An 18,591-nucleotide genomic window follows, 5' to 3' on the forward strand; every position below is an offset into this window, starting at 1 on the left:
AATATTATTCTCCTAGTTGTGTGTGTGTAACATTTTTCTTCATAAATTTTCTAAACACCGTAAAATAAAACATTATAATAAAGCTTACTAAAGAGCATGATTGTAACAAGGAATAAAAACTTTATACTACTCTCAGCATGAAATAGAATTAGAATAAAATGTGCTAATCAACTGATAGAAACATCTCACATACTGACAGTGTCTTTATAAGCATATTTCAGGCATCAGAGATTCCAGTTCCTGCTTGTACAAGCAAAGGCCTTGACCATGACTTCTGTAACCCAACTGCAGGAATTGAGCCAGCACTGGCCGGTTCCAGTATGCTGGCATTAAAGATCCATGTCGGGACCAGCAAGGGCACTGCCTGCATGTTGACAGCCTCTCCCCCATCTCTTTGTTCTGTTTTCCCCCTCCCTCACTATAAACCCCCTGCCTAGGATGGGTTTTTGAGGACAGCGGTTCCCTATTTTTTTGAGAGACCAACACTAGAATAAACCACTTTCATTCTCATCAGCACCTGTCTCATGGGTTTGACTTTCATTACAGCAAGCAGCTAAACTTGGAGTTTGTTTTCATGATGATGCTATTGAGAAAAAATGTATCACTAAATGACGACATTAATGTTAAGGCTGAGTCTATCTCCATAATGTATTGCTTTGAACCAGGTGTCCCTTTAAGTGTGTTTCTTCCTCTGTGAAGTGAGAATAAGAAAGCCTACTCTTCATTGTTATGGATACATGTGTAAGAGTATATTTTAAAAAAGATAAAAATGAAATCATTAAACAAATATAAATTCTAAAATAGTTTATACAGAATTGATATTAGTATCTATTGGATTTCCCTTAAGACTAATTTATAAGCACATTGATTATATATATAAATCCATATGAACCTCTTTGGGGATGAATACTTTGCTTTTAAAAGGGAAGGTATCATATGCAAAGTCTCTCATACAGTCACGTGGAGGACTTGAGCCTTTTCTGTTTGGGACCCTGATAAATCTGCTTTTGTCTGTGGAAAACCAACTTCTGATTTTAAGAGTTACAACTAACATTATTGAGTTATTTGTTCTGCTTTATACCCTTTGTTATGTTAGCAAAAAATATTCTAATTTTGAAGTATAGGAATCTCTCAAGGGCAATTTGCTCATGACAAGATGTAATAAGCATGCTTTGCTTTTCTCTTATTGTTTGATTTCTGTTACAAAACAGTTTAATACAGATATTGCAGAGATGAAGAATGTGCAAAAAAATAAATATCATATTATTTAAATGCTTGGTCATTGTTTACAGACAAATTACTTGGTTTTTACCAGTAAATAGCATAAAGCTCTGCCACAAGAAGTTGCAAGGGTCAACAAATTGGTTACTTTTCTGAGCTTATTACTCTTACATTGAGATACTGAGTTAAGGACCACTGATTTTTTGATGTGGCAATGGTTAGTAATAATTATATAGCTTCCCTTCATACAGGTTCTGTTACTTGTAATGTATTTCCCCAACTACATACATTTCATCAAATAATAGGAAATATAAAACAAGTATAAGAATACCTAAGTTTATAATCCCAAGTGAAGTAAGATAAAATCATGCATATGTAGAATTCTGATAAATATATACTATTACACTTATTATATAAGAAAATGTCATTAGAGATAAATTAAGACACATTCTTCTTAATTAAGTCATGTTTAAACCAGGCATATATTTTTGTAGTATCTCTATCTTTTGTTTAATATCACAAGATGTAACTTAATATACATAAAAATAGAAACTAAAGAATAAAAACTACAACCAAAAAATAGACAACTTATGAAAGCAAAAATATGAACTTGAATAGGTATTTACGCTTATTTTGTTTACATTTTACAATATATATTTTCTTTTATACTCATGCAGTGGCATTAATTACCAATATACACATACCCTCTAGTCTGGCCTTAGGCAAGAAATCTAGGTCCTACAACACTGACTTAATGCTTAAAACAAATATAACCCAAAGTATAATATCCCATTTGATAAACTTAGTCATATCTTCCTTTCAGAGGGAATCTCTAAGTTTACTTTTAAATACTTTTTAGCATACATACCACTTTGAGAATCAATGACATATATGAATCTGCTTTCCAGATAAATGTTATGCATGCTGTACAAACCTTACTGTTTGTATACAGCAGCAGGGAGATAATAGTACTGCCTGAAATCCATTTAAATCTGATGTACTCAATATTTGATGTGGAAAAGAGAAACTGTACCACCTCCACACAATTAAAGAATTAGTGTTCAAATTGCTCTTTCAACATGTACATCTGCTTAGAATTTTCAAAATATTTCAAAACTTCTCAATATCCTCTAACTTTGCTTTCATAAGCCTCACAGTCTTCTGTGGTTCTGGAAACTACAAACTTTCAACGAACAGACATCCTCCCAATTCTGGGTCCCAGTGAGTTCTGCCTAGTCCTAGTGAGTCAGGACTAAAGCTTTCAGTCAGCTATGGAAAAACAAAGATCCTTGCTACTTGCATTACAAATTGGTTTACAAGGGGCTGGGTTAAATCTTTTGTCACACAGTGACAATATACCAGTGTTCTGTGTATTATAGGAGAGTGATTCCTAGATGTGGAATTACACTAGTCCTCTGGATCTAGACAGCACCTGGATGTGGGAGTTAACTTGTCACTCAAAAAATATCAAATCACTCTTCACAAACTATATGAAAAGTCAAAGTGACAATTTTTTAAAAGGCTGTACAAGCTATTACTGTTTCCACTCATGTAACCACCTCCAACAAAGTTGAGTGAGATGGTGAGCAATGCTTAAGTGAGCACGTTATGCATATCCAAGTTTTGAAAATCTATTGCATCAATTATTATTTTTCCAAATATTGAAGTGATATTTTCAAACTGGTTCACTCTTAAATTCTTAATTTCTACATTTAGTACCATGCATTAATCAAATATTAATGCAAAAATATTTTCCTATGTTTGAGAGGAAAAGAAAGTTATGCCATAGGATAAACACATGTGTCCAATAATATATAATTCTTGGTGAGCAGAACAGCAAAAGCAAAATGTGTGAATTTCTTGACTGGATTTTGCTTAAATACTGAAGCATGGATGGTCTCTGACAAAACTAAATAAAACCAAACTTTTCAAGAGAAATTGTGCTTTGACAAAAGACTGCTTGCAGTGTGTCATCAGTGGACAATTCCTACAATATGGACTGAAAGAATGTATTGTTCAGTCAAGTACAGAATATGCCATTCTTCCTGGCAGACCCATTAAAGGAGTTAACACAGACACACAGTATTTATGCTATTCCTAATTCCACAGTGTTTGTGAAATGGTGTATTTTTAAATAAATGATAGAAGTTTCTTTATAAGCATCGTATCAGTTTCTGGTAAGATTTCAATAATCTTGACATGGAGATGTGATTAGAAGATGAACATTAAAAATGAAAGTTGTATAGCAATTTTGAATGAAGTAAACACACATAACATATTTTTGCAGTATTTTAAAAATTGTTAAGGCCTTTTTAGCTCTATTACTAAGGTTTCTCTTTTAAGTCTGTTATATATGTCATATTATCTTTTATTCAAATAATGAGATAGAACACATAGATATTGAATACTCACATTTACTGTTTGCTTTTGAATTCTCACTAAAATAAAAGCAAAATAAGAGTTGTAAATCCTGAAGAATCTAAAAAAACTGAGAACAAATGAGATAAACAAACACAATTTTTTTATTTTAATTATTGTTTGAGTACAGTTTTCCGTCTTTTACTCCCATTCCAGCCCACCACCCCAGCCCTCCCCACCTCCCTCTCATTTCTACCCCCCCCCAGTTTTTGTCCATGTGTCCTTTATACTTGTTCCTGCAAACCCTTCCTCTTTTCCCCTGAAATTCCCTCCCCTCTTAATTTTAGAAGATAGAAACTGAATGAGCAGGTGATAGGTGTATTAATGACAAAAAAAAAAAAAAGTCAAAGCCTGTTTATAGGGAGAGGTATCGTGCTTATGTTTCAGAACCCTGGAAGATTTCATTAACTGGAGTCACCTCTGAATTTAAGGGCAGAATGGGGTGTAAAATCAGGAAGGGGAACTGAAAATCTGGATAGAGAGGTTTAAACCCCACCTCTTTCACTACCCTATCTGGAGAGAGAAAGTTTACTCTTTATAGGTGGGGGACCAGAAAAGAAAGCTTACACAAGTGCATGCAATCATTAGGTAAAAGGCAGTAGCTGAGTCCTGGCTAGTGTGGCTCATGGATTGAGCACCGGCCTGTGAGCCAAAGTCTTTGCATGTTTGATTCCCAGTTGGGAAACATGCCTGGGTTGTAGGCCAGGTTCCCAGTAGGGGACATGCTAGAGGCAACCACACACTGATGTTTCTTTCCCACTCTTTATTTTTAAAAAAGGCAGAAGCTGAGTAATTGGGTGAACATCTGCTGATGAATGGCAAGATAACTTGCTGCTTTCCCATGCTTAGCTTCTGGCTAAGCTTATACTCCCCAGGAAGGAGATAAAAGTAATCTGCTCTAAAGAAAAAAAAAATGATTTTCTTTTTTCTTATCAAAAGAAAAAAGATTTGTTGGTCATTCCATTTGGGGGATATCAATTGAAGTGCTTAATTCACACCAAATCAGCATACTGTGAAACCTACCAGTAGACAAGTTTCATGCATGTATAATAAAGCTTCCATCAGTGTTTTATGCCTTTCTTTTAAATATGTGTGCTAGTCTGTGAAGGTTAATTTTATGTCTTGATTTACCTGGGTTAAGGGATGCACAGATAGCTGGCAAAATTAGCATTTGACTGTAGATGTTGCCCTTCTACATCCACCATGTAGGAGGGTATCATCCAACCCATTAGGAGCCCATATTAAACAGAGTCAGAGGAAGAGCAAATTTGCTTTCTTCTTAAACTTAGGCATCTATCTTCCCTTGCCCTGGGACATACAAACTCCTGGTCGTTGAGTATTTGGACTCAGATGAAAATACATATTATCACACAGTCACCACCCCATTCTCAGGTTTTTGTAATAGAATTACAACATCAGTTTTCCCAGTTCTCCAGATTTTGCATGGCAGATCATGGGATATTTCAGCCTCCATGACCACTTGAGCCAATCTTTCCCAATAAATGTCATTCTATATATCTATATGTATCTACCTCTATCTATACCCTGTCTACATCTATATCTATGTAGATATATCCTACCAGTTTTATTTCTCCAGAGAAACCTGACTAATACATAGTTCTAGGACTAGTTGCTCTCAAATTCATTCATCATTCCAATCTGGCGGGTCCCGCATTCAAATCCCCACAGACCGCTGTCCCAGGTCTTTGTGCCGTCTGACTGGATTCAGCCAAATTGATGTATTGTCTCACTTACTGCATTATCAGGTATTTTACTATCTGTGTAACTAATCTCCTGAACTATTTCTCTCTGTTATAAAAACTTAAAGTATTTTGGTGTGCCTGGTTGGTGTTTGACTAAAATCATAGGAAGGCATCAAGAAGGATCACCACAAACAGAAAATTCTGTAACATAAAAAACAAAGACAAAAGGAAATTCAGAGGAGACAGGGACAATGAACAAAAAAAACTTCAAATGAATTGCAATTAATATCCATTAGAAGGTAAAATTTATTGCATTTATCAAATAATACTAAATGATATATAAAGTAATTTTCAGTCAAAAACTAAATTGACAATTAAAAGTATGACTCCAGGAAAAATTAATGGGAAGCTTACAAGATTAAAGTTGGGGGAATCATAAAAATGTATAAGAAAAAAGACAAGGCAAAAACATATGAGAGAGAAAAGATGGCAATATATATGGTTACATTAAGAGGTAGAACATGTGATTAGCAAGAATTCCAGGAAGAGGCAAGGGAGGAAAATTAAGGAAAGAAAATAATAAAAAGAAATTGGACAAGAAAATGCCCAAGAATATTAGTTTAAAACTCTTCAATTTAAAAAAAGAATCCTTATATTACCCTAAAAATAAATGAAAAGAAACTTTACACCAAAATATCTTGAATATTTAGAAAACCATGAGTAAAGACATGTTCTAATAGTTTCCAAAGAAACCAAATAGGTCTAAATACAGTGTACATTAAATGTCATTTGGACTTTATAACAACAGTAATGGAAGCTAAATGATAAAATAGGAAAATGCCTTCTAATTTCTAATGAAAAGTGGATTCCAATGGAAAATTGCATACTAAACAAAATTATTTAGGAAATATGGAGATAAGTGATTTTATGATATGTACCAGTTCTCAAAATGTTACTTCCCATATACCCACTGGAAGGTACTAAAGAATGGAAGCTTTTCTATAAAAGAAAGAAGTGTAGCCAGAGGAAGGGGCCAATGAAACAGAACAGAGGATCAGTGAGGAGAATTTATGAGGGGACTTTCGAGGTGGACGGTAAAGGCAAGTCCTGAGATAAGAGGGAAGAGTGGCACAATAGACAATCTGCTCTCATTCTAGCCTGAAGCATGAAGGCGATATGACAGACAGCTCATGAAGGTTAACAAAAGGAAAATAAAAACAGTATGGGATTAAAAATGGGAATTTATTGAGCTAAGAGTTCAAGTTTATATTAAGTGTTGTTACATGAAAACCTAATGAAATATATTAAATTTATAATAAAAGGGAAGAGAGATTTATTATTTGGGTTCTGAACCAAGAGTCAGGTCATAGATTTCATAATATGCTGGGTAAGAGGCTTTGAAAAAAATTACTGAATGAATCTATACCTTATTTATTAATACTTTACTGCCATAATAATATATAGTATAGTAATACATGCCATAAGATACATATAGTATAATATACACTGAATATATGCATGTTTATATATAATCTATAGAACATACACTATGCCATACTTGTATATGAAATACACAAAAGTATACTGTTACTATTTAATAATAGTACCTAACCTCAGCAAATATGTTATTCCATTTTCATAACAACATTGAGGTTTTGGATTTTTTTTTCTAGAGATAGCATGGGTAGTAATAAATACTTTTCTTAAATTAGTAATCCCTAATGCCCCTTCCAACCTCTATATTCTAGGAGTCTATAAATAATTCAAAATATAAACTATATAATATAGCTATTACATATTAAAAAGCTCATTTCATTTTAAAGCTATATTGCTTTAAGTGTGTTTTCCCATAACTCAAAATTAGATAAATATGTCCAGTCAAACATTAAATTCATGTCATAGTTAAAAAATGTTTTTCAATATTATGCTAAAATAGATAGTTTGTGATAACTAACTATTATGTATATTCAGATGCAATTATTAGATTTATACTTATAGTTTCTAAAAATGAGTGTAGTAAATTATTAACAATTGTACTGAATACAGAGTGGATTTCTACATATGGAATAAAGTCTTTTTATAAACATAATCTGTGAAGAAAAGCTATTAGCAAAATCTCAGTATTTTCATCCTATTAATGGAGAAAAATGACTGTGATTATTTCATTTCTTCTGTATATTAGATGTGCCTCTATTCTCATGTACCCCCTTTCTTGTCATTACCCATTTTCCTGTGATTATCATCATAGACTCATAATTACAAAGTTAGTGCAATTAAACCTAACATAACACTTTGATGCAAACATAAATTAAGACATTTTTATGCTAACCCCTCTGAGATAGGATTCACAACATAAACATATTAATTCTTAACACTCACAATTTCATGTGAAAATAGTTTCATAATGTTCCTCATTACAAGAAGCATATAACATGAATGCAAGGCTCATGCATATAATTTAATGATTTAAAAATACTCTTCATTATACAGAAAACTCAAAACACCATACTTTCACTGGATTACATAACATAATGATCATATATAGTCAATACCTTAAATATTCACTGTGGGAGAATGCTCTATCAGAACTTAATACTGATTGACAAACATTGGGAAGAGCTATAATAGTTTTGTTTTATTTTAGATTTATATGAGGTAAAATTTAAGGCCAAATATCATTTATAATGTTATCTGATTATCTGACAAAATAATTTTAACATTAACTTTATAGGAGATAAACTTTGTTTTAAAATTTACTGTTATTTATCAATAGATATGTTTATTTAAGAAAGAACTATTTTGCATACACAAATGTCCACATAATACCTTTGTTTCTTTATCTCCCAGCTAATCTAGAAGAAATGCCTGTATTAAGACCAGGATATTCAGATCATTGGGACTAACCAGAGTCCCTATCAATAAATCTATAGATGAGCATTGAGGAAGATTGGTTAGGGTATTTGTTGCAGGCTTGGGAGGCAACATTTCTGGTTGAGATTTATTTATAATATCAAATTTTCAGATTATTAGGTGTCCAGAAGAGAATAAAATACCATCTAGTTATCCATATCACTGCAAAGTAACCCATACCTTGGGGTTGATCAACTTATTAAACGAATAGGAGGAGTTGTCATATTGTGATGGGAAGGCAATACATTTGGTGGGAGTGGACTTGAGAATCATGGTGAATCCTATTTGAAATTATCTTTGTCTATATCAGACATGGGCCTGTGTATTTTGTGATTTCTGAAAAATACTGGAGATCACATGATATCGGAAAATGTCACTTCCAGATTCTATTTACCAAGAGTTCCTATTCTCACTTGGCCCTAGAGGTCATTAAAGTAGGAGTGATAAATCCTCATATACAAAACCAGTTAAAATATTTAATATATAAGGCAATTCTGTTATTCATTAACAATAGATTGAAGCCCTAAAGTAATGGGTTCCAATAAAAGCTCTTTGACTAACATAATTAAATAAAGATAATCCTATGATATTTATTTTTGTATGATATTTTGCAGATAAAATCTAATACTAATGTCCTGTTAAGAAAACATTATACTTTCTTTTCAATAAGGTGAGACAAATATCTGTGTTTTTAAAAAATCTAAAACTAGCACTAACATATTGTGGAACCTTTGAGGGAGTAAAGAGAGTAAAATCAATAAGTAAATGCACACATACACATAAAATATTTAATAATAATTTTGACACAGGAGCATCAGATGAAATAAAGAATAAAGAACCATGTGTAGCCAATTTATGGAGAGTTTGGTTTTTTTATCTTCTTCTGTATGGGTAGTAATTAGACATTAGGGGATAGTTGGAGGATGTGAAAAAATCATGGATATTAGTATAATTTAAAGAAAATATAGAAGAAACAACTGTCAGTAAAAATTTTCCTACTTTTTATGCTGCACATAAAAATAATTTTACCTTTAATGATTATCATAAAATTTGATCTAAAGTCAAACCAAAGAAAAAGTGTTATGGAAAGGCTAATAACTTTCCAGTAGCTTCCATTGGAATTCTGTTATATTGCATTGGGGACAATCAGTGATATTGACTGAAGTAATTTGAAAGTTTAAACTTTTAAAAGAATAATTCAAAATCAGGGGAAAAGGAAAAAGTGGAGGTAATTATTGGGTTGGCCAAAATGTTCATTTTTTTTCCCTGTAAGATGGCTCTAATAGCACTAAGTTGTCTTTAACTTCACTCAAAGCAATTTTATTAGATTGTATTGTGTATTATACCATGTGAGAGAGAGCCAACATATTCAGAATATCCGAATCAAACATTGAAAATAATTTGCACTAACTTGGTTGTTAATTGCTTTGATGTTTGGGTTTCACATAAGTGGAAAAAAAACCCCTCTTGACCATATTTCTGCATGCGATTCTCTACTTAAATATAATGAAAATGTCCGTTTTTAAAACAAATTGTGATGGGTGATAGAAACCGGATATTTTACAATAACATGGAATGGAAGAGATTGTGGGCAAATGAAATGAACCACCACCAACCGCACCAAAGGCTGGTCTTCATCCAAAGAAGATGAAGTTGTATATATAATGATACTGGAAGGGAGTCCTCTATTATGAGCTCCTTCTGGGAACAGCAAACAATTAGTTCCAACAAGTACTACCCCCAATTAAACAAACTAAAAGCAGCACTTGATGAAAAGCACCTCAAAACTGGTCAACAGAAAACGCATAGTCTTCCATCAGGGTAACACAGACAGTGTATTCCTTTGATGACCAGGCAAAAACTGTTACAGGTGGCTGGGAAGTTCTGATTCATCTGCCATATTCACCAGACATTGCACTGTTGGATTTCCATTTATTTTGGTCTTTATGGAAAAAAAAATTATTTCAGTCTCTTCATGGAAAAAATTAATTCTCTGGAAGATTTCAGAAAGTACCTGGAATAGTTCTTTGCTTAAAAGATTAAAGGTTTTGGGAAGATGGACTTAAGTAGTTGTCTGAGAGATGGTAGAAGGTAGTAGAGCAAAACCATGAATACGTTGTTCAATAAAGATATTGGTGAAAATGAAAAATATGTCTTTTACTTCTACCTAAAAATCAAATGATCTCTTTGGCCAACTCAATACTATATTAACTATCACAGAAAATAACATTTCTTAAACTTTTGGGAGCATACATTTGAAAACCAATTTAAGAATTTAAAACTTGCTAAAAGTAAAGTAATTTTCAGTATAATTTTGTATATATTTAAACATTGGCTACCAGGAGATAGGATTTTTAAATTGGCAGTAAAAATTGTTCATACAACACTACCCAGATGTTATAGAATTGTGAATTCAAAGTAAGCACAATGCTTATACTCAGTGGGGGCGGGGAGCATTTTAGAGAGAAGACAGACAATAAAAAGAGCAGATAATGTTGTATCCAAAAACTGTATGTTATGCTATTGGAAAGTTAGCATACCTAAGATTCATGGCCTACTAAAAGATAGAAGAAATGTGTAAGATTTATAATTCTAGATGTTGCTCATATCTCAGTTGTTCACTGATACAGAATAGTGGGGAAAGCACACACATGACAACTAATAAGGCAGAAGGAAGAGGTCAAATCTGAAAGAAAAGAAAATACAGAACTCTAAGGAGCTCAAGCAGCTGAAATAAGAGGTGGACTAGAGAAATTTATATGTGTAAGCACTAAAACAAATAAATAATGGATAAATAGATAAGTAAAAAAATGAAAAGAGCACAAAGATGAATGCATAGTGAAAAACAAAAAAATAAATTCAAAATACATAAACCTTAAACATCAAGAGATTGTGAATCCTAATGAAAATATCAATAATTGTAAGTGTCTGTGTGTACTTTCATGTACACGTATACTTTAAAAAACTTTAAGAGTTCACTTTACTCTTAAATACAGGTACATGTACTTATGTATACATATGTATGCACACAAGTAAATATACATATATTTATAATTTTTGAAGCAGAGTGATATGTATATATGAGCATATATGCATATATGTTGGCTTATGTACACATATATAAGGTATACACATATATAAAGGTATGTACACACACCTTTCAAAATAAAACTGCCCTTTTGCTATAAAATTGAACATTCTTTCCCTCACTCTGCTTCAATTCTCCCAAGCTCTCCTATCCATCTCTATTTTTCCACAGCAACTACCACTTTGTAATGTGTTGTATATTTATATATTTTCTTTTCTTTTATAGTATCCACTATTATCCACTAGAATAGGACTTCTAAGTAGCTGAAGATATTTTTTAGCTTATAATTTTTGTATCCTAAGAACATTGAATGGCATATGGTACTTAATAATATTTGTTTTTATGAATTAATTACTTAATTACTGACAAGCAGTTACCAGACTGACTTAGTAGAAATGAGATTCCAGCCTCATATAGGTTCTTAGACTAAAGTAATCATTCAGAATGCCTGGACTTTGGGCTGTTGCTATAATAAAATTCTCCCCAACCAGGAGAAAATGAAAGAGACATAGACAATGTATTGAGTTTTCCATGATCATATATTTATATAGATTAAGGTTCTACCATTAAGTTCCTTTTCCCCTTTGTCATAATAAAATACTTGTTCTTTTTGGAAATGTTAGTTATCTTGAGAAAATAATGGCACTCTGTTGTAGCTATAAAGTTATTAAACAACAAAATATTTGACAATTATATATCCATCAACATTTTTAATTCTAGTACTTGTGACATAGATGTTATTGAGACCTGTGTGATTCAAGAGTACTTTTCACAGCGTCAACAAGAACTGTTAAGGAAAGGGCATGGGGCAACATTCAGAAACGAGACCTCTGAGGAGCTTTGCTGGCAATTTTAAGGGAGGCTTTTCCTAACTCTTCTCAGTCTGCATGCAGACTGATCCATGCTGGGTGGGAGCCTCACAGCACAAGAGACATGGAATTGAAAACAAAAAATCAGCAGAGAAATTCAACAAAACCAAAAGCTGATTCTTTGAAAATATAAATAAAATCAATAAGCCAGGTTAACTAAGAGAACAAAAGGAACAAACTGCTATATCATATATGAAAGAAGGACCAGTACTGTAGATCCTACGAACATTATAAGAATGATAAAGGAATATTAGGAATATTAGGAAGAAATCTACGCCCACAATAGGCAATTCTATATGAAATGTATCAGTTCCTTAAAAAAAAAAAACAATCTACCAAGAATCACACAAGGAAAAATACATTATCTACATCTATTGAAGAAATTGAATCAATAATCAATTACCTTACTAAACAGAAAGCACCAGGCCCAGATGTGTTTATTGATGATTTCTACTGAACACATCAAGAAGAAATTATATCAATTTTTATAATCTCTTCTAGAAAGTGGAAGCAGAACACTTCCAATTCATTCTGTGAAGCCAATAATACCTTAATACAAAATCAAACAAAGACATCAAAGAAAGAGAAACCACAGATCAATGTTTCTTATGAACACAGATGCAAAGATCCCTAATGAAATATTAGCATGCTGAGTCCAAGGATGGTCAGGTAGCTCCATTAGAATGTGTCCCCAGTACACCAGGGTTGTGGGTTTGATCCCAAGTCAGGGAACATACAAGAATCAACCAATGAATGCATAAATAAGTAGAAAAACAAATTGGTGTTTCTCTTTCTCTGCTCTCTCTTCCTCTTTCTCTCTCTAAAATCAATCAATAAAAAAAGAATTATATACCTTACAATAAAGTAAGATATGCACATACACACACACACACACACACACACACACACATATATATATATGTGTGTGTGTGTGTGTAAGCCTGGTTTAACATGAAAATCAATTGATACTCCAGTAAAATAACAGGGTAATGGATTATAGTTATATGATCACATGATATCAATAATTTAAAACCTGAACATGTTATTTAGGTGAAAGAACCCATTCATACAAAATTGCATAGTGTATATGGTTCCATTTAAATGTAATGTCTAGAATAGGCAAATCTATAGAGAGACAAAATGTAATTAGTGGTTTCTTAGGCCTAGAGAAGAGGGTGGAATGAGAAGTAACTGTCAAGGTATATGAGGTTTCTATTAGATAAAATGAAATGTTCTAAAATTAGACTGTGGTATAATTGCACAACCTTGTAAATAAAGTAAAATAATTATACTTTAAATTAAAGAACTGTGTGGTGTGTGAATTTCATTTAATCAGGTTCTTTAAAAAAGCAATTACCAAAGGGTTGTATGTTTTATTTATTTTTGGAATAACCTACTTTTGATTTTATTTTATATTCTATTTTACTGTTTTTAGTTAATTAAATTTTGTTTTATTAAAACTCTCACATGTTTTGTGTATTTTACCACTCTTTTTTACTTACTTAAATGTAACCTTAAGATTATTTAAACATTTTATTAAATATGCTCATCCATTTTATTCTTTATTTGTCCTTTAAAATACTATACTTATTAATTTGAGTGAGGTTTTGTCTATACACTGTATTTAATCTCAACTTTTTCATTGAGTCTCTGAATAATTTAACTTTTAATTTTAATCTTTTAAATAATTATTTAAACTTTTAAATAACTTTTAATTTTTATTTTTATTTTGATTCAATAGTTGTTTAAAAGTTATATTTTATTTAACTTTAAGTAGTTTTTTAATTTTCTGTTTTTATTTTTTTAGATTTTATTTATTTATTTTTAGAGAGGGAAGGGAGGGAGAAAGAGAGAGAGAGAGAAACATCAATGTGGGGTTGCTGGGGGTCATGGCCTGCAACCCAGGCATGTACCCTGACTGGGAATCAAACCTGCGACACTTTGGTTCACAGCCCACACTCAATCCAGTGAGCTACGCCAGCCAGGGCTTAGTGGTTAGTTTTTTCTTTTTTTAAATGACTGCTTTATCAATTTTAAAATATACATTGAACATATTGTGACTTTTCTATGTTGCATATTTTCTAACAAGTTATCCTTTACAAAGGATACATGAACAATTCTTATAAATAATATATGAGAATCACATTATGTAATAAAATGAATTTAATCATATTAAAATATTTTTAAAAGCACACTGAGCCAATTTTTAGACTAAATATAAACTCATTAGAGAATAATCTTGCTATGAACAGAACTGCATAATAATACATGTGTAGGTATGAAAGTACAGCCTGTTGATAATTTATACAGACACTACAGTAGCTGACTTGAGAGGATGGGGAAATCTCCGTCTTCTGTAAATGGCAGATCTTCACCTTGCTCCTAACATGTGGAAACCTCAGAGCGTCATCTATGACCAAAGGCATTCATTCCAATGGCTGCCCTATCAACAGGTCTAAAAAGTGGTTCAGAGAAGAGTGTCATGTTCTTCAATCATTAGACTTCCAGATATCCAACAACAATTGCCCTCCTGGAGTCCAGCTGAACACTTTCTATTTTATGTTAGAATTTCAGATTTCTTATGAGTATAAAATAGAGCAGATTTTAGCGCAAGCACATGGAAAAATGACCAGTGCTTTCAGTAACATTTTATACCATTTTTTAAAAGTTCTGAAACACCTATTTTCACAGCAAGTGTTTGAAAAAATGCCTTCATATAGTGAAGTTTTCAATCTGTCATGATGAATTATTTTGAAGATTAGAAATGTCCCCAACATTGAACTCTATAAGCTTCAGGGGAGATAGACAATCCTGTTTTAAAGATGCAGGAAATGTGAAAACTGCTACAGTTTGGTCTCCACTGCAAGAGATGATGACCCTTCTGGATAATCGCGGTTGTGATCATCATTGTCTTCCTAGCCACCTTAATTTCCTAGCACTGGACTCTGTGACTCACTCATAGACCTCACACATAAGGAGTGTCCATGACCAGGGCTGGACCCAGTAGGTATTAACAAGAAATTCTTCTTGTCTCCAAAAATCTGCTGGATATTTTTTATGAAACCAAGGTTGAACACATTTTTCTTTGATCCACTTGTGAACACTATGTTATACCAATTTTAATTAGAAAATCAAAATCAAAATAATCAACATCACACTAAGTTTTGTGTCCCTCAAAGAGACCCCATTTGCCAATTTTTCAAAGTATCATGTGAAAAAAATTCATACTATCTATCAGTCAACCAAAGAAATCAAATAATTATTTGTTGTTTACATTTTAATTTTTTATTTATTTTTTTTATTTTTAGAGAAGGAAAGGAGGGGGAGAGAGAGAGAGAGAGACATCAATGTGCGGTTGCTGGGGGTTATGGCCTACAACCCAGGCATGTACCCTGGCTGGGAATCGAACCTGCGACACTTTGGTTCGAAGCCAGTGCTCAATCCACTGAGCTACGCCAGCCAGGGCTACATTTTAATCTTTATATATATTTTAGTATCAATTATTTTCTGTTGATGAAATTTCTTGATATTAAGTTGTGGGACAAACTCATTCAATTTTCAGTAAGATTCTGGCCTGCCAGAAGAAAATAGTAACTTAAATGTGAATATTGCATAAAATGTTTCCTGCTAAAAATATTCATAAATTTTGTATGGGTGATGGTAGCGTGTGGCAATGCTGTCTTCACCATATCAGGTGTTTAGGGAAAAAGAACATTTTCAAACTTAGTTAAGGTAGAGTTTAGTTGTGGGCTTTTTTTTTTTTTTTAACCAAAGTAGAGTAACAAAGAAATACTTAGTGTTTGCTCATTGTTTCACTGACTAGATTAAATAGCCAGATGTCAATAGAGGACAATGATACCCAAATGTTTATATATAGTAAATTTTTGCAAGAGTGAAGAACTAAGTAGACACATTCAAATTATAGAACCATATGATATTTCCATTTAAAGAGCTTTACAGACCATTTACTTTGTTTTGTCCTTCTTCAATGTTTTGTAATATCTTTGCCAATATCACTGTCCAGCATATTTAATAACTTTGCAAGATAACTTAACATCAAGAGGGTACCTCAGTATTTAGTGAATGAAGCCAAGTCTAAAACATGAATTCAAAATCAGAAATTTTAGAGATAACCAGCAGCTGAACTCACATATATGAGATGAATAAAATAAATTTATAAAGAAACCAAATAGGCTAATTTTAGAAAAAAATATGGTATATCTCAATGAAAGATAGTAGAAAACATAAAATGTGGAAGTAAAAGGAAGTTAAAATAAATTTAAAATCTCAAAGAAACTGCATAGTTATGTATTAATTTATGTATTAAGAAATTATTCAATATAATTGAAATAATTTAGAGCAAGAAGATCTCTGCAACATCTTCTTGCAGAACTTGTAAAAAAGAGAAAAACAACAATGTGTGGTTCTCTCATACTCCCCATAATGGGGACATGGCCCACAACCCAGGCATATGCCCTGACTGGAAATAGAACCAGTGAAACCTTTGGTTCATAGGCCTGTGCTCAATCCACTAAGCCATACCAGCCAGAGCCCAACAAACATTTTAAGGCTTAGTTTTTAACACCAAGATGTTTTTATGTATAGATAAGATTTTAATTATATAGACAATTAAAATAAACACATCACAAAAGATCTTAGAAAGCAAAACAGTTCATGACTTTTCTGTGAAAAATTGCTAGAAATTTTTATGTTGATCATTGCTGTTAAAACAACTATTCAAGAACTGAATCAAAATTAGTAAATTACAAAATAAGAAGCCAGGTGCTCTAGAACTAAAAATATGATATAGAATTACTAAACTATTTTTCTTACAGTAACAGATCTGAATGTTAAAAACCAAGCTTGGAAAATGTGATTTGCATAACAAGAATATTACAAAAAGGGTTAACTATGTCATAACTTATGATCATTAAATATACTATAATATTCTTCAATTAAACTTAAGTTTTCTAAGAAAAGCAATATAATGTGAACAAGATCAGAAAAATTTTGTTTTTATGTAATGTTTTATACATTATTCATACCCAAAGAACAAGAAGTATGAGTGTGGCATCTTTTTGTAGTGGAATTATGAATCAAAGTTATTTTCTTCTTTATGATGTTATATTTTCAAATTTTTACCAAGTATTTTTGTTTAAAACAAAACATCTATTAAGTGTGATTTTTTTTAAAAAAGTAGAAAACAAAAGATGAACCAGATAAAGCCTCTTGCATACTTAAATGGAAGGCTGAAAACTGTACACTTTATTTCATATTATACACAGAATGATTATACATTTTTGAAAAGGAGGATTGACCAATCTGAGATTTAATTTAAAACTATTTGTTTACAGCAGAAAAGAATATAATTTTAAATCATAGAAAATATTTAAAACAATGTGAACAAATGGGTAAAATTTACTGAAGGCTTGGAGTGTGACAGTAGTAGCAGAAATGAAAAGTTGAAACTGAAACAAGGTAAAGAAGTAAAATTGTCAGAAACTGACACTCAATTATATAAGGGTTAAGGGTGAGTGAGGGGTCAAATTGACTTTTAGGTTTTTATTCTAGTGATGGAAATTATGGCAATGTTATTAACAAAGATCAAGAATAGGAGAGAAATATACATGAAGATAAAAGGAGAGAAAAAATACTTAAAGTGTAACAATATAAACTGTCACTAGATTTATCTCACTATTGAACAAAATGAAATCTGAAGACTGTTAATATAGATTAAATGAATTTTTTAAAAAGTGTTTTGACAGTTTGGGGGGAAAGTAGAAATAATTTCTGAAGTCTGTGACAAGTTCTAGAAATCTGAAATTCTAAGAGTATGTTTCATAACTAAATGAACAATCTATTACATTTCCTACTGTATTATCTTTTTTTAAAAAGATTGCATTTTTTTCTCATTAGGAGCAGAAGGTAGAACCACCATCTCTGGTGTGTGCTCAAAAGCAGAGTTATGAAATGCTGCTTTCACTGGGTGGTAAACACTATAAGAATTCAGTGCCCGTTTTGCTATTACATGCCTTAGTTACAAGCTCATTATTTTGGAAACATCAAACAAACTGACAACTTTAACAAGGGAGGGGTAAAGTAGGGACTGGTTGAAAGAAAGTGAAGGCATTAGTCAAAGAACATATACGTATAACCCATGGGCATGGACAATAGAGAGAGAGCTGGGTGGAGGGGGAACAAAACCATGTATTGTTATTTTCCATGTAAAGAGCAGGGAATCTACCAACTCTGTAGCAGGAATGTTCCAAGTCTGTGGGCACCAGGACCTTGAAAGCCTGTCTGACTTCACAATGAACTTGGAGATGTAGGGCTACTCAGATCTCTGACTTCTGGTATATGAAAGTGGGTTGACACAGAAACT

The sequence above is a fragment of the Phyllostomus hastatus genome, unplaced genomic scaffold, assembly GCF_019186645.2.
Source record: "Phyllostomus hastatus isolate PE091 unplaced genomic scaffold, TTU_PhHast_1.1 phas_contig_40, whole genome shotgun sequence".
Taxonomy (NCBI): Eukaryota; Metazoa; Chordata; class Mammalia; order Chiroptera; family Phyllostomidae; genus Phyllostomus; species Phyllostomus hastatus.